Source organism: Zosterops lateralis (genome assembly GCF_965231275.1).
Source record: "Zosterops lateralis genome assembly, chromosome: 6".
Lineage (NCBI taxonomy): Eukaryota > Metazoa > Chordata > Aves > Passeriformes > Zosteropidae > Zosterops > Zosterops lateralis.
Window position 1 is genome coordinate 37,785,179 of NC_139761.1, and position 15,326 is coordinate 37,800,504.

Below are 15,326 nucleotides of genomic sequence, written 5' to 3' on the forward strand. Positions count from 1 at the left end.
TAGAAACCTCCATGATCCCTCAGTTAATATGGCTCAGAAAAATAAAACTCATAATTAGACTTCACACACCAGTTATTCACAGTGCCCTTCTCAGATTTTAATAACTGCAGTCTTACCTTGCTGTAATCACTATATTCAGAAGTCTGACATTACCTCCACTGTCTAGATCACCTTTCAGTCCTTCATTTCAATCACACCACACATCAATTGCTTTTCTGTATTCTGAAGACCCAGTATGTGTTTGCTGTGTTCATCAGAAGTGCTCTGTCAGCTGCAAGATTTCCAAACTGGTACTGTATTACTGGTTCTTCAGGAGGTGAAGAAAATTAAATCAATAGCACTCCTCTTAACCAGATAATTTCATTTATCAAAGGTATCAGATCAGTACAGCACAATCCACCTTTGGAAAAATTCATGTTACATTTTATTTTCCTGATTTAATTACTTCCTTCCTTTAAAATCTTGAAGAAGAAGATGTAAAAGCTGAAGTCGTTAGGCTTAAAGAAGAGAAGACTGATATGAAACATAACACTTTCATGAGAAGAAGGTTTTGTTGCTGTTCTCAGCCCCAGCCTGTGCAACCCCACAGTACAGCAGCCACAGAGCTGCCACTGGAGCACCATCATTACCTTTTCTCACAAAGATTTGTTCTGCCCTGGTAACCTAAAACAGGAACCAAAATTCTGTTCTGCTGTGGAAAGTCTATGCACACACCCACAAACATGCTGGGGTTGCTGCCTTTTCATGCTTGACATGTGGTGAGTACCACACAATGAGCACATCAGACAGACAAGAACAATGACTTTCTTCCTTGATGGAAACAATTGCTAGAAGAGTGTTTCCAAAAGCCCCAAGAATACACATTAGGGTCCCAGAAAAAGAAAGGTTTTGTTTTTTCCTGGCTTTATGAGCATTTCTCAGTCAAGTCAGGGTCATGATTTTGTCAAAAATCACCTGTTTGCATGCTAAGATGATTATCTTGTCACATACCTCTACAGATGTGGACATACCTCCAGGTGTGTATTATGCAACAGGTGAAGAAAATGCATTTGCCAACTAGGCAGAAAAGCTGGGATGTGCAGGTTATGAATGCCAAAGAAAAAAAGGACAGATATTCTGTAATTGCCTTCAGACTCCACAGAAGGCTTAAGTCTGAGCCCATTGCAGTGCAGTTATATAATGTGGTTTCTCTTGTTCTAAGAGATCAGACCACTCTGAAATATTCTAGCCACCAGAGCAAAGGGAGAGTTGTTATAGAAAGGTATGGATGCAGTTCAATTCTTAAAATTCAATCATCTGTGACTCGAGTGCAATAATTAAAAAATGCTGGCACCAGTCAGTATAATAATTCTAGAAAACTTCTGACAATGCTCCTCTAGCTATAATAGAGGTGTACTAATCAAGAATGGGAGAAGTTATCTTTTTATTGTCAGAAGTTATCTTTTGTTCCTTCATTTTACTTATTGAGTACTGATATAATGTAGGTGAGTAGTCCTTGGACCCTAACCTTCAGACCAGAATTATTTATCTACCCATAAACTGGTTCGTTCTTTCAAAAACTAGTCTCCTCATTGCCTCAATTAAATCCATATTTTTTTCCCTGAACAGAGATCAAAATTTCCTGATAGTCTGTATGCTTTATTTGGAATATCAGTGACCTGCTCAAATGCTGCCATTATGCTGGTAGGTAATAAGTCAAAGACTACTTAATGAAAAAAATGTCAGAAGGGTCCTCTGAAAGTCACCTCATCCAACCCCCCACTCAAAGTGGGACAATCACCAGTACCAAACCACATCACCCACCAACTTGTCAAGAGTTGAAAAACTGAAGCATAAGAAAGTAGAAGGTCCTGTAGGAAGGCACTATTGCAGCTTGCACAGTGTCAGTGTTCATTCACAGGGAATGTTTCTCTGAGTTGTAGCCATGGTAAGGAGACAAAAGCCTTTGGACACTGTTCTGAACACACACATTTCTATGCTCTAGTCCTTTTAATACAATATAACATTTCAAGACAGCTGAGGCAAATAATCTCTTTGTTTATCTTTTGCAATACAGAATGAATGACAGTTTCCATTACCTGTATGTTTATGATTGCTTTGACAAAGTTCCAGAGCAACGTGGATGATTTAACACAAATCTGTCATGAACAACAGGGTCTATTAAGTTAAGCAACATTAAAAAATAGCTGTCTTTTGCTCTATTCCGTAACAAAGTTTTCACCCAAACAATTGCTCCAAATTAAGAGCTGAGACCTCATGAAGAGCCACAGCTGATGTTTCCCTGCTAGTAGAAGTGTTAGCTGTGAAAATAGAATAGTGAGGTTGGGAGTGAAATCAAAGATATGGCTGTCACCTAAAGTGTCTGGAAACTGCTATCAGGATATTTTCCCTAGCACTCAGAATAAGTTGTCCCATTGAGAAGGGATCAGTGCATATTCACTAAGTTCAGGCAAGTTCAGGAAGGAATTGAGCCTAATAAATCATAAAATAGTTTGGGTTGGAAGGGATCTTTAAAGATCATCAGGTCCAGCCATCATGCCATGAACAAGAAGAGACTGGTCAGACAGAATCTGATCAAATGAAGTCTTTTTGATAATCCTAATGCACAAGGAAATTAGAGCACCCATATCATCTCTGGTAACAGTTGTATAGGCCTTGGCTCCTGACCACCTACACCTGCCCCCACATGAGAGGGCAGGTTTTTTTTCTAGAGATGCCTCCTCAGAAGGTCCCTGCAATCTTTTTAGCATCAGCATGGTTTATTTCAGAGGCTGAAGAGAATCTGCATATCTGGCTCTCCTGGGACCCTTTCCATAACCCTTACTGTACAGCTGAGAACAAACTGATGGGTTAAATAAAATTGTATTTACATTGTGCAACGCCAGCACTTAGAGCAGCTATGCTGACTGGCTTTCATAGAGTGTGTCTTGATTTCTTTCTTCTGCTTTGTAGTAATAGTAAATTTACCACCAGCTTTCTGGTGGTGTCTCAGTACAATGACATACAATATAGCCATTGTGCAACCTATTCTCAGATTCCACTATACATTTACAGATTTTTACACGTACTCAGATTTTTGATAACTTGGAAAGAAATTTGGATGAAGTTATTTTTCTTAACTACATCCTGCCAAGAGTGATCTGATTTTATAATGTTAGGCAGTGATTAAACAGCCCTGAAAATGTACACTTTCTGAGGAGAAATGGAGGGGCTCTGGGAAGGCCAATCTTAAGGAAAAGGCAGACTAATATATTTTGGGCTATAGTCTCAAATCTGCCTTAGAAGCCAAAATATTTTAGGGATAAGAAACTGCAAGAATCCCTTCAAAGAAATGCAGAGAATGCTTCTTCTTCCTATGAGCAAAAGTTTCACAGAAGTATTTTCACAGAGTATTTTTTTCTCTGCCAGACTAAAGACCCCAGCCTTTGCAGAAGACTGGAACAGGTGTGCAAGCACTGTGTAGTCTAATACATAAGCAACAGGTAATTGGGGAAGAAGAAATTTTTTTAAAAATTATTTTGTTTAAAGGTTATCCTCCAACATCAATAATTGAGTATCTCATAATAAAACAGAATAGCCTGGGCTTTTGCCCACAACTTGCAGGAAAGCATCAGAGAGACTCGTGTTCAAGAACTGCTGGTTCTTTCTTCCTGTATTCTTTCTTTTTGCTTACATTTTTTGTAAAAGTAACTGTAAAGATAAATCAGGCTAGATGTTGCTGATTTCAGTCCCTGCCCTCTCTTTAAGATTACCTCTTTAAGACACTTAAAAAGTTTCCAACCAGAAAAAAAATACAGGAAGTCTGATTAAGATTTCAGACTCTCTTTGCGGGGATTAGACTGAATATTGATTTGGGAAGGCAGATGAAAAATACAGGAGCAATGAGAGGAGAATCTGCACTGAACATAGGCCCTTCATGCTCCAGGGAAAATCCTTAAGTAGTAAAACACTGTAAGTGCCTGCTGAAAAAGTGATAGCTGTGGAAAGTTACCTGAGAGTCTTCCTGTATTCAGGAATGCAAGTTCTGTCTTTACTCACAGAATTAGGCAATCTTCATATCTAGATTTTCTGCCAGTTTTCCTTCCTCCTACATGACTCTCAACTCTGGTATCTGCCTGGAGATAAAAAGTGAGAATTTCAGGCATCTTGCTCTTCTGAATGTCGTAGATGTTCAGAAACTGCGGGTTTTTGTTCTCTGTTTTGATATAGCTATTCCATATTATGTGTAATAAAGAAAACAGATACATAATTTTAAAAGGTTTTGTTCTGTAAATAAAACATTTGAACTGGTGGACAAAGATGGGCAAGAATGGACTAATGGATAGTGACTATTGTGTGTTTTTCTGATCATGCAGGGCTTAGCACTGTATTTTCAGGAGAGTGAATCAGAAAAGCACTTGTTATACTCCAAATGGGCCTTCATTTTGCTAAACACTATTATCACACAGTCATTTCACCATGGTTTTCTACAAATAACCTGAGCTGGATTTCTTGTATAAGACTGACTAATGATTGAGATTTTTTTTTGCAGACATTAAAGTGTTAGATTTAAAGCTTCCCTGATTAAGCTAGAGGATGTGGAAGAAGAAAACAAGAAATTTCATGTTAACAGAAGGAATAGAAGGATTGCAGGAAAAGCAATCCATTTGTAGTGTCTTGGGAACCACCAGTAACCCATCAGTTTAAAAAGAAGTAGGAAAACAAAATCTACATCTTTAAAATACAGTATGTGTACTAATTTTACCAGTCAAGGCTTTTTACCTAGGCTGGGCCAAAAGAGAGCTAAGGGAAGGGAGAGAGTTAGAAAGCCACACGACCAGCACAGGCTTGAGCTCTGCTCTGCACTGGTGCAGCCTCACCTGCACTCCTGTGTGCAGCTTTGGGTGCCACAATGTAAGAAAGACATTAAGCTGTAAGTGTCCAAAGGAAGACCATGAGGATGATGAAGGGCCTTGAGAGGAAGCTGTATGAGGAGTGGCTGAGCTCACTTGGTCTGTTCAGCCTGGAGAAGACTGAGGGGAGAGCTCATTGCAGTCTGCAACTTTCCTGTGAGAGGAAGAGTAGGACCAGACATTGATCTCTTCTCTGTGATGACCAGTCAAGGGAATTCCAAGGGAATGGCCTGAAGTTGTGTCAGGAAGTTTAAATTGGATATTAGGAAAAGGTTTTTTATCCAGAGGGTGGTTGGGCACTGGAACAGGATCCCCAGGGAAGTGGTCACAGCACCAGACTGACAGAGGTCAAGAGTATTGTTTGGACAATACAATTGAGCATATGGTGGGACACTTGGGGATGACTCTGTTCAGGGCCAGGAGTTGGACTCAATGATCCTTGTGGTCCCCCCTTCCAATTTAGAATATTCTGTGATCTTACCTTCCACAGGCAGAACTGAGAGCACAACAGAGCTGGGGGGTTCAAGTGCCACAAACACAACCATGAGGCAAGGTGTGACCTGGCTGGCACAGAAACAGAGTGACATTAAATGCACAACTCCCCTGCTGCACGTTGGTCACAGCACAGCTTTGCACTAGTGACTAGAGACTAAAGCCACAACCCTATGGCTGTAGGGAGGCCCCAGCTGAGGCAGGTCCAGGGCTGGTGGTACCCCCAGAGCTGGCACTGCTGGTCTGGGGGGACCCTAAAGGTGACACTGCTGCTTACAGCAAGCTGTGGGCCCCTGACAGCCTGACAAAATACCTGTGCTAAGCTTCTTCTCTTTATGCTTTTTGTACTTCTATTTATTTTTTTTTAATCCTTTTTTTTTTTTTGTTCATTATTTTCATTTGTTTGCTGCATTTTGTGAAAAGCACTTTTTAGTAGATTTCCTTAAACTCACTCCTTTGATTGAGCTGATTGGTGATCAGGAGGATTTTGTTCACCTGTGGGAATAAAATTTAGCTTCCCTAAAACTACAGCTGAAAAGAATCCTTGGGCTATTCTCACTAGGTCTCCACACTCATGTTGGAGACAAACCACTTGTCCCTTCTAAGCCCTGCTGAACACCAGCTCCCTGAGGCTTCAGCAGTCTCCACAATGCACTCCATGCCAGTTCCCCCTGTCCTTGCAGCCACGGTTCCATGGATGAGGCTTACAGGGCTTTGGTTTCCCATGGAATGCCCATGAGTCCTTGTTCTCTTGTGTGCCTGTAGTTAATCATTTTTGAAAAGCAACCTTCCCAACAAAATTTCATATCTGCTGTTGGAGCTTTAATCTCATTTGCTGGAGAAAGTAAGATAATTAGTGAATGGAAATAATCGAACTGCTGTGCCATAACTGCATATTTTCTTTACATTCAGCTTCTAAGAGAGCCTCAGCCCTCTGAAATGTTCAGTTTGCAATTCAAGTTTAAAATCTTTATTTTTTGTTTCTCATCTTGTTTGCTCAGTGCCTCACTCCCACTATTCTGCTGAAAAATGGGTGAGTGTGAGTAACTAAGCCAGAAATAACACATACACCAAGCTGCTACAATTAATCCACCAGTTAGACTAATATAGTCCAATTTTAAACCCTAGTTTTCCTGATTTGTTTTCTGTATAAAACACTTTTTAATCTATCACACCAAAACTGCTCTGAATCAAAAACTTAAGGGTATATTTTTAACAGAGTTAAAAGACTGTAGGGGATAAACAGGGAGCTTAGGACAGAATGAAGTATTGACAGAAATCTGGTACATCTAGCACTTCCACACATCAACAGCTGATCTGGTTTGATTATGCCATTTTCAGAAAGGAACAATTATCTTTACAACCCCCTGTTCCATAGGAGAAAATATTACACAAGGCATTTTCAAATGTCATTTCACAATTTCCAAAACAGCTCCTAGCATTTTCTCTCTACTGTGATTGGCTCACTCCTGTTCCTCAAAGATGTCAAATTTTAACATCCTGTTCTGTATTTTAACTTAAAAACTCCTACTCCTCTTTTTTCTCCTTTCCCTTTTTTATGCAATAATTCAAATGTTCACTGTTGCTTTTATATACCTAATATTGTTCAATAATAATTTTGCACTTACCTGATGAAAATTTAGAAAGGCCTTTAGTCTTTCTGACTTGTTTGTCATTGTCTTAATGTGCTTTTTCTCTAGAACATTTTCCATCTTATTTTTTGGTTGTGTGAGTAACAGAGCACGATATTCATGTTTTGAATATTGCCCGTTATATTGCCAGGAAGTTCAGTTCCCAAATTTTCATTGAAAGCTACCTGATTTCAAGTATTTTTAGCTATGCTAAAATAATTGAGAGTTTGGACTTAACTCTCTAGTTTTAAAACATCAGTAGCTTTCTTTCATGGGAATATTGGATTGTGGGTACTCTACGCTCAATAGAAAATGGATGCAGTTTTATCCTTTTGCAAAACATTTGAACTTATAGTAATCACATTGGGCACTATTTATAAGCAATTATCACATTTAGCATGGCATCACATACATATCAGATATTGCTTACAGCTTTTGAAAAAATTACATTAGATATTTAGTACTTGAATTTAACTGTTTCTGTGAATTGAGAAAATAAAGCAAACTGGAAGAAAATTTCAAGCACATGCAAGCAAATCAAGACCATTTTTCAACTGTAAATCTAAAGTTTCTGCAGTTATCTTTGCAAACTTTCTTGGGTATTTTTGTTTAATTTTCACATTTCCCATTCTTTGATATATTTCTAAATCTACATTCATTTGAGGCTAACAGTATAAAAATGTAGCCATTTTTTGGTTGCATTAGTCCCCAGAGCTACATCTAAGCAAACTTTTACACCCTCATATTCCATAATTACTACAGAATTAAGAAATTTGGCAGACATTTCTTTGCTGTTCTATTTATCAAATTCCTCTCCACATTTTTGCTGGAGCATTAAAGAAATACTTGTAGGTGTGTTGCAGGTTTTTGGCAGTACAGCTGCATCTTGTATTTAAGAAATTTCCTTCTCCCATGTTTTAAAACATTTCTACATTGATCATCCTGTCTGTGAATATATGTCTAGCCAACTTACACATTCTCCTAACAAGCCCTGGAATGTTTGCAAGCATGGAATAAATATTTTCCTTCCTAAAACAATTGTAAGATATTTATTTTCAAGATTTTATCTTTAAATTATTACACCTAAATTATTTATGCCTGGGAAATTATTTTCTGTGCAATATATTCAGAGTCATGATTAACAAGAATAGTTTTTTTCATTTTTTTTTCTTTATGTACATTCCTACCTCACTATCTGATAAATATGTATTAAGATTTCAGCCTATAAGTAGATGTTCCAGTCTCTTGCCATAGCTCTTCCTTTAATGTTTTCAAAATAATTATTTTGTGTTGCACAACACCTATTTACTAAGTTTCTTGGTAAGCAATTTCAGTCCTTGTGTTTGGGCTTTGTGAAATAGTTTTGGTTATGACAGTTGTACTGTCATTTTAGAAATGCTGGGAGACCCTTCAGCCTCTGTAGCTTCCTCGTGCAGTCCTTTTTGCTGCTCCCTGTCAGTGTGTGCTGACTGCCTTTTGCAGACTCCTCAGATTTTTAACCTTCATTCTTTTATGCTTGTTTGCATTGTTGCTATTTCAGGTGTTTATTTAATATCATCCAGAATAGAAAAGGCTTTTTGCCTTCCAACACTTGGAGCCTTATTGGTTTTATTTTGCTTCCTGGTGCATTTGATTGTTGTTTACTAAGTATAAATTGGGCAATTCCAACTATATTTTCCTCAGCTGTGGATATTGACATCTTGATGCAAGATGGGCTTGGATGAGAGAGTCTTTCCCTAACATCTTTTTACTCATTTTTATAGTAAGGATTTTATTTATTTCTTCCTGGAAATTCTGTGTTCTTTGGTACCCAAATGACGTTCCTTAACTTACTTTCTATTTTTGACAGATATCCAGCCTCTATATCAGCAACCTTTCTAAACAGCTGCTTTACTTCCCTTCCTCAGGGTGTTCAGGGTTAAACATGACTCGTGCACATGCAACTCCAATTTGCCACCACACTTCTGCAGCATTTCAGGCACCCGGGGGGTTTGGTTTCCTCATCTCACATACACAAGCTCTTATGCAGTTTCTTGAGACACTTTTTCCTACCCTGCTCCTACATAACTCCCTGTGTTTGGCTGTTGGTGAAGATGATGTTCCTGGTTCCAAGGAGCACTCTTTTGCAGCAGTTAGAATGAAGTCAGTTGGTGACTTAGAACCCAGAGGAGACCTTAAAACATGTCAGCTTCCCCAGCTGGGCACTCTTGTGTCTCTGTGCCTCTTTTCTCAAGGTTTCCTCTTGGCAGGGCAGGCAGGAGGGCCTGGCAGCAGTGCAATGGTGGCAGGGTGATGAAGTAACTGTGTGAGCACAGTATGTGCCCCCTGAATAGACAAAGCACTTTCCTCTGCAGGGTTGCAAGATGAGCACTATTCACCAGCATCATGTTTGTCCAGAGTAAACAAAGGCTTAGGTATTGCAGACCAAAGAATTAACAAATCAGGTTGTTGTAGCATTATAATATTGAGATTTCAGCTTCTTTTGAGTGAAATTTTAATCTTTCCTGTAGTATAGTTTTCCTTCATTCTGCACCAAACGTGCTGGTTTAATTCTATTATCATGAGCCTGGACAACTGACTTTTTTAATCCAAAAAGATAGATTTCTATGGAGGGCGGTCATAGTTTTCTTCATTCCTCAGTTTTCTGTGAAAGTCACATTCTGTGTGTCAGAACTATTCAGTCCTAATACTAATGCACTAAATGTCTTCATTTAGGCCATGAGGTAAAGCTGAAAGCATGCTCAGGCTTGGAGAGAGAAAGAAAAAGATATGATGAAACAGCGATTGTGGTATACCCATTGTTTGATCACTTGAGAACTGTATGCCCTTTGAGTTTACTGAGAAATATGGATAAACATGTGAACATAGTGAGCCATTTCTCTTCTCTGAAAGCTTATTGTGTGTTCAGGTTTTTGGAAGAGACTTTTATAACATTTGTTTTTGTCAAAGATAAAGGACAATTCCTCCTAGCTACCTTTACTCAGCTCCAGTGCACACATTGTGAAGTTTTTTCTGTAGAGCATGAAAAGAAACAGCAACCCCAGTGAGCATAAATATTTGAGGACAGATTAGAATTTTCTGTCCCTATCATTCATTATTAAAATAAGCCTGGCTTGGTTTTGTTCATGTTTTTTTCCAGGAGGCACAAGCAATTCTTCAGAACTAATCTGGATGGAACAGAAAGTTATGTGCTTTATGATGGAGAAAGAAGAGAGTTACCAGCTGTTGTGGTTTGAAAGCAAAATGAGTGAGAGGCTCCAAGTCAGAAATACAATTCAATAAGAGGAAAGGTAAAAAAGTAAAATAAAATTTAAAAAATGCAATAATACAAAAGACCACTGACAGAGTCAGAATACAACCTGAGCAGGATGGTGGAAGCAGTCCAGATGAGGTGGTCTTCCTGAAGCAGTGATCCTGTAGAAAGGTCTGGTAGCTCTGGTCCTCTGGGAATCCAGTAGGTCAGGGCTGCTTGTACTGCCCCGAATCCCAGATTATATCCAGGTGAGAATGGTTGGCTCCTCCCCCTGGGTGGAGCATCTCACAATGGGATGAGGAGTTGAGAAGTGAGTCCTTGATGGCCCATTAAACAGAGATAACTCCTGGAGGGAGTTACCTGTAAGTCACGGGCAAGGCGTTGATGGGCCATTAGCAGAAGGCACCCCAAAGGCAGGGGGCCTGGGAAGACACTGCCCCACTTGGTTTAACAGTTCATGAAGATGGTGATAGAATAAATACTTTGTGTACAACCCAGGGCACCAGCAGTCCTGTGAGGACATGACAGACACCATTACAAGCAAAGGGCCCTGGACAATGTGTATAAAGAGGAACACAAAATCAGCAAAATAGGGGTGAGCAAGGTCACCTTAATTGCTTACAAGCAATTGCATGGAAGCAAGGAGTGCCTACAGGGCACTGTGATGGGAAAACCCAGCGGAACACCAGTGTGCCCCTTGGGAGTGCCTGCACACATAACCTTGGGAATAACCATGAGGAGCTAGAGATCTGCCTGCCATCACAGGCCATGATCTTTTTGGGATCACAGAGATATAGTGGAATGGCTGTCATGGCTGGAGTGCTCCAACAGAGGGAAGCTCTTAAGAAGGACAGGCTTAAAAGACAAGGAGAAGGAGTTGCCCTATGTGACAGAACAGCTTGTGTGCATGGAGCTGTGCCTGGGGGTGGATGATGAGCCAACTGAGAGCCTAGGAGGTACTCCATAGTCTGGGTAGGGAATCAGGAAAAAAGCATCATGAAATGTTTTACTGAGCACTGGAAGAGGTTGTCAAAGAGATGTTGTAGAATCTCCATATCAAGAAAATATATATTAAAAAGCCACCTGACCATGGTCTTGGGCAACAAGGGACATTGCTCGGGCATGGAGGTTGAACATTTCTTCTAGCCTCAAGCATTCTATGATTTTGTGATCATACAAAGACTGAAGACAAGTGTTGTCTGGCTAATCCAAAGGGAGTCTTGGCTTTGGCTTAATAAAACAGTCAAAAATAGGTAAATTACAAATTCTGTTGGTATAAGTCCTTTCAAACTGCCACTCTGTGAAGTCTGGAGATACAACTGGCAATGAACTCATTCTTCATTACAGGAGCAATCTCTGAGTTCTAATCACAACTTCATGATGACTTAACTCTTATAACAAAAAATAGCACCTGGAACTTGAATGGGCAGCACTGTCTTCCAAGGCCACAGAATGCAACAGTTACTGCATTGGACAATGTCCTCTGCCCACACAAAGATGCCTATTCAGTATGCTGGAAGCGGGCACAAACACCAAAGAAGCAATGCTTTGAGACAGAAATTTTCATTCAAGTTCTATGATTAATGCAAGGAAGTTATGAATGAATACTTTTAGTAAGAGCAAACAACTCATACATTGGAGTCACATAAAATACATCCACACAAGACATTTGCTTCTTTGAGTCAGGTGATGAATACCTCAGTAAAAATTCTTAAGTGTTGAACAGAGTAAAGGGATCAAGTCATTGTACCCTTTCTGTGATACTGATCTGACACTTTTTACAAGAGCTCCTCTGTGGGTTTTGTGGTACTGGTAAAATGTTAGCAACACCAGAAATATTTGCTTGCTTCAAACTGGATTGTCACTAGCAGACACGAGATCAGTATCTTTGAAATTGACCTGTGTGTTCATTACCTATTGGAGTGGTATTTAAAAAATGAAGTCACCTGGTTTACACTATCAGTTCTTCATTATAAGATCTAGAGATTATACTTTCTTGTATTCCCTTTAAAAGCATCCTGAGATTTGGAGGAAAAAAAGAGAACATTCTAATCAGTTCATCTCTGTACTTATTTACTCTCAAGAGGAAAAGAGAATGTGTGCTGGATATAGTTTTGAAGTGGAAAAATGTGCGATAAGGGGAGAGGACAAGATTACTTAAAAGCTATCTGAGAACAACAACAAAAAAAGAGGAAAATATTTATTTATCCCATTTTTCATTAAAAATTAAAATTTCAAATATCCTCACAAAATTCTCAGGTTTGAAGAAGAAAATATGTGAAATGTAATACAATTACTATCTTTATGGTAGATTGGAAAAGAAATATTCTGAAAACCCAGTGTATGGATAGATACTTTCCATCTAGAACACTTAAGTAGCATTAAGACTTATAGTTTAGTTTCCTTTTCAAACACACTAAAAAAATAGCACTTGTGAACATTTGGCGAGACCAATCCTTTTAATATCTTTATCAATGAAGGGATCACGTACCCTCTCAGTCACTTTGCAAGTAGTACCAAGTTGTGTGGGAGTGTTGATCTGCTGGAGGGCAGGAAGGAGTTGCAGAGGGATCTGGACAGGCTGGATCAAGGGCCAAGGCCAATCATATGAGGTTCAACAAGGGGAATGCTGGGTCCTGTATTTGCATCACAACCCCAGGCAGTGCTGCAGGCTGGGGAAAGAGTGGCTGGAAAGCTGCCCAGCAGAAAAGGACCTGGGGCTCCTGTCTGACAGGAGCTGAACATGATCCAGCAGTGTCCAGGTGTCCAAGAAGGCCAATGGCATCCTGGTCTGTATCAGCAATAGTGTGGCCAGCAGTGATTGTCTCCTTGTACTCAGCACTGCTGAGGCCACACCTCAAATGCTCTATCCAGTTTTGGGCCCCTCACTAAAAGAAGGACATTGAGATGCAGGAGTGCATCCAGAGAAGGGCAACGGAGCTGGGGAAGGGTCTACAGAGTAGGTCCTATGACGAGTGGTTGAGGAAGCTGGGAGTGTTTAGCCTAGAGTAAAGGTGGATCAGGAGTGACCTTACCACTCTCTACAACTTCCTGAAAGAAGGTAAAAGTGATAGAAGAGTGGAAGTGACCTCAACTTGTGCCAAGGGAGATCAGGCTAGTAGCAGAAGTTTCTTCACTGAAAGGGTGGTCAGCGTTGGAACATCATACCCAAGGAAGTGGTGAAATCGCCATCCCTGGAAGCATTCAAAAAACATGTGGATTTAGGGACATGGTTTAGTGGTGAACATGTCAGTGCTGGGTTAAGAGTTGGACTCTGTCTTAGAGGTCTTTTCCAAACTAAGTGATTCTGTGATTTTCTTACCCCGCTGCATTTGCACAGAACTTAGCTGCTGTAAGTTGTCAGTCATGGGTAACAGTAATTCCATATTCTCTCCTTTGAGATGTACCCCTTAAACTCCATACGCCTAAGGCCTGTTTGGCATCTTGTCCTAAGACCCTCTAATGTAGTGAATGTTATGGTGATCACAGAAAGGGAACATGGGCTTCTAGCAAACAGTCGAACTCTTGAGATGGCAAAACTGCTTTCTTTCAGCTTTCAGCCCTTTACATATAGTTGTGATGGTGGCTCCATAGGTTCTAAAGGATCAGAAAATATTGATAAGTTTGAAAAAATTTCTTATCTGCTTTACTCACCATGGTTGTCACAGAGGATTAAATTTTCTGCTTTTCCTCCCATATCTGCTCTTTAAAATCCATCTGTGCTTTATTTGCTTTGTATTATCTTCTCTTCTGCATTTGAGCAACGCTCACCTAGCAAATTCACAAAATTCGCCTAGCAAAATCTCTTCTTCTGACTTTACCTTAAAACAGAAAACTAAAGCAAAGGAAAGGAAAGCTGCATCAGGTATTAACAAGCAGATCTGGAAGCTCAGCAGCAGTGCTTTGCCAACTGGCAGGATGAAAAACCAAATGGCAGTGAGTCTGTAGCCTGGCCTCAGCCTGGAACATGATTTCCCTTTTAACCGCCTGCTGGAAAATTCTGTCAGTGATTTGCAGCCCAAAATAAGACTGCAGGAGCTGGTGCTGCGCTGGCACCTACCACTGAATGTGAGCTTAAAAACACAATGGGGAAAAAAAAAATCTCTGCTGCTCTCTCCTGCTGGATGGCCATGGTGCACTGCCCAGGGAAGGCTGAGCCTGACAGACTGGGAAGCAAACACGAAAGGAGGTTAGTTTGACTGGAGGTGCCAGGGTGGGGAACTGGAGCTCTGTAAAGGAAACAAAAGGATCAATAAAATACCTCAAAACTGGAGAGGCAACATGGTAAGGAAGCATGGAGGAACTTGTCTGAAAGATATTTAAGTCAACCATAGAGATCAGAGACAGGAATTGGTGCTTTATTAACAACCAAAGAGAATTAGCAGGGTGGGGATAAATAGCAGAGAGCCTTAAAAATGAAGGCATATAGCCAATGTCTGATGTAATTAGAAAAGTATATACCAGAAATGGGATATAAAGAGAAAGAGAGAGTGGGTTTTATATTGTCAGCCAAAGAAGACGTTAGGACAAGTCCCAAGCAGAGTGATCTCATCATCAAATTAAGAAAGATGGCAAAGTCGTGTGGACAGCATGTGACAGACACTATAGCAATTTCTCCCAGTCTTTTCTCAGGGCAGCACAGCTCAGACAGCTGAATCCTCACAGCAGAGTTTGTGAATACACATACCTGCCAGAGGAATGGTGCTTGTTGCTCCACAACAGAAAAACTCCTGTATTGGTTTTGCCTACACTTCAGAAGGAGCACATGCTAGCAGGCTAGTCAGCTAAAAAGCATGATGGTTGGGCAAAAACTCTGCTCCTAACACTGCTCATGCTGCAGTTTGTTGTTTTGATCCATATAAAAAGCAGAGGCTTTGAAAAATGTCATTGACACCTGCTCACCACAATACTGTTTCTTCCAGTATCACACATTCTTTTAGCTCCTCTTCACCTACTCATTGCTTGAAATAAGAAAAAAATCCAAGATCTTCAGCAACCAGACAGCTACTTTTAAAGTCTACGATCACACCCACAGTACACAACTCCTCTGCAAATTTT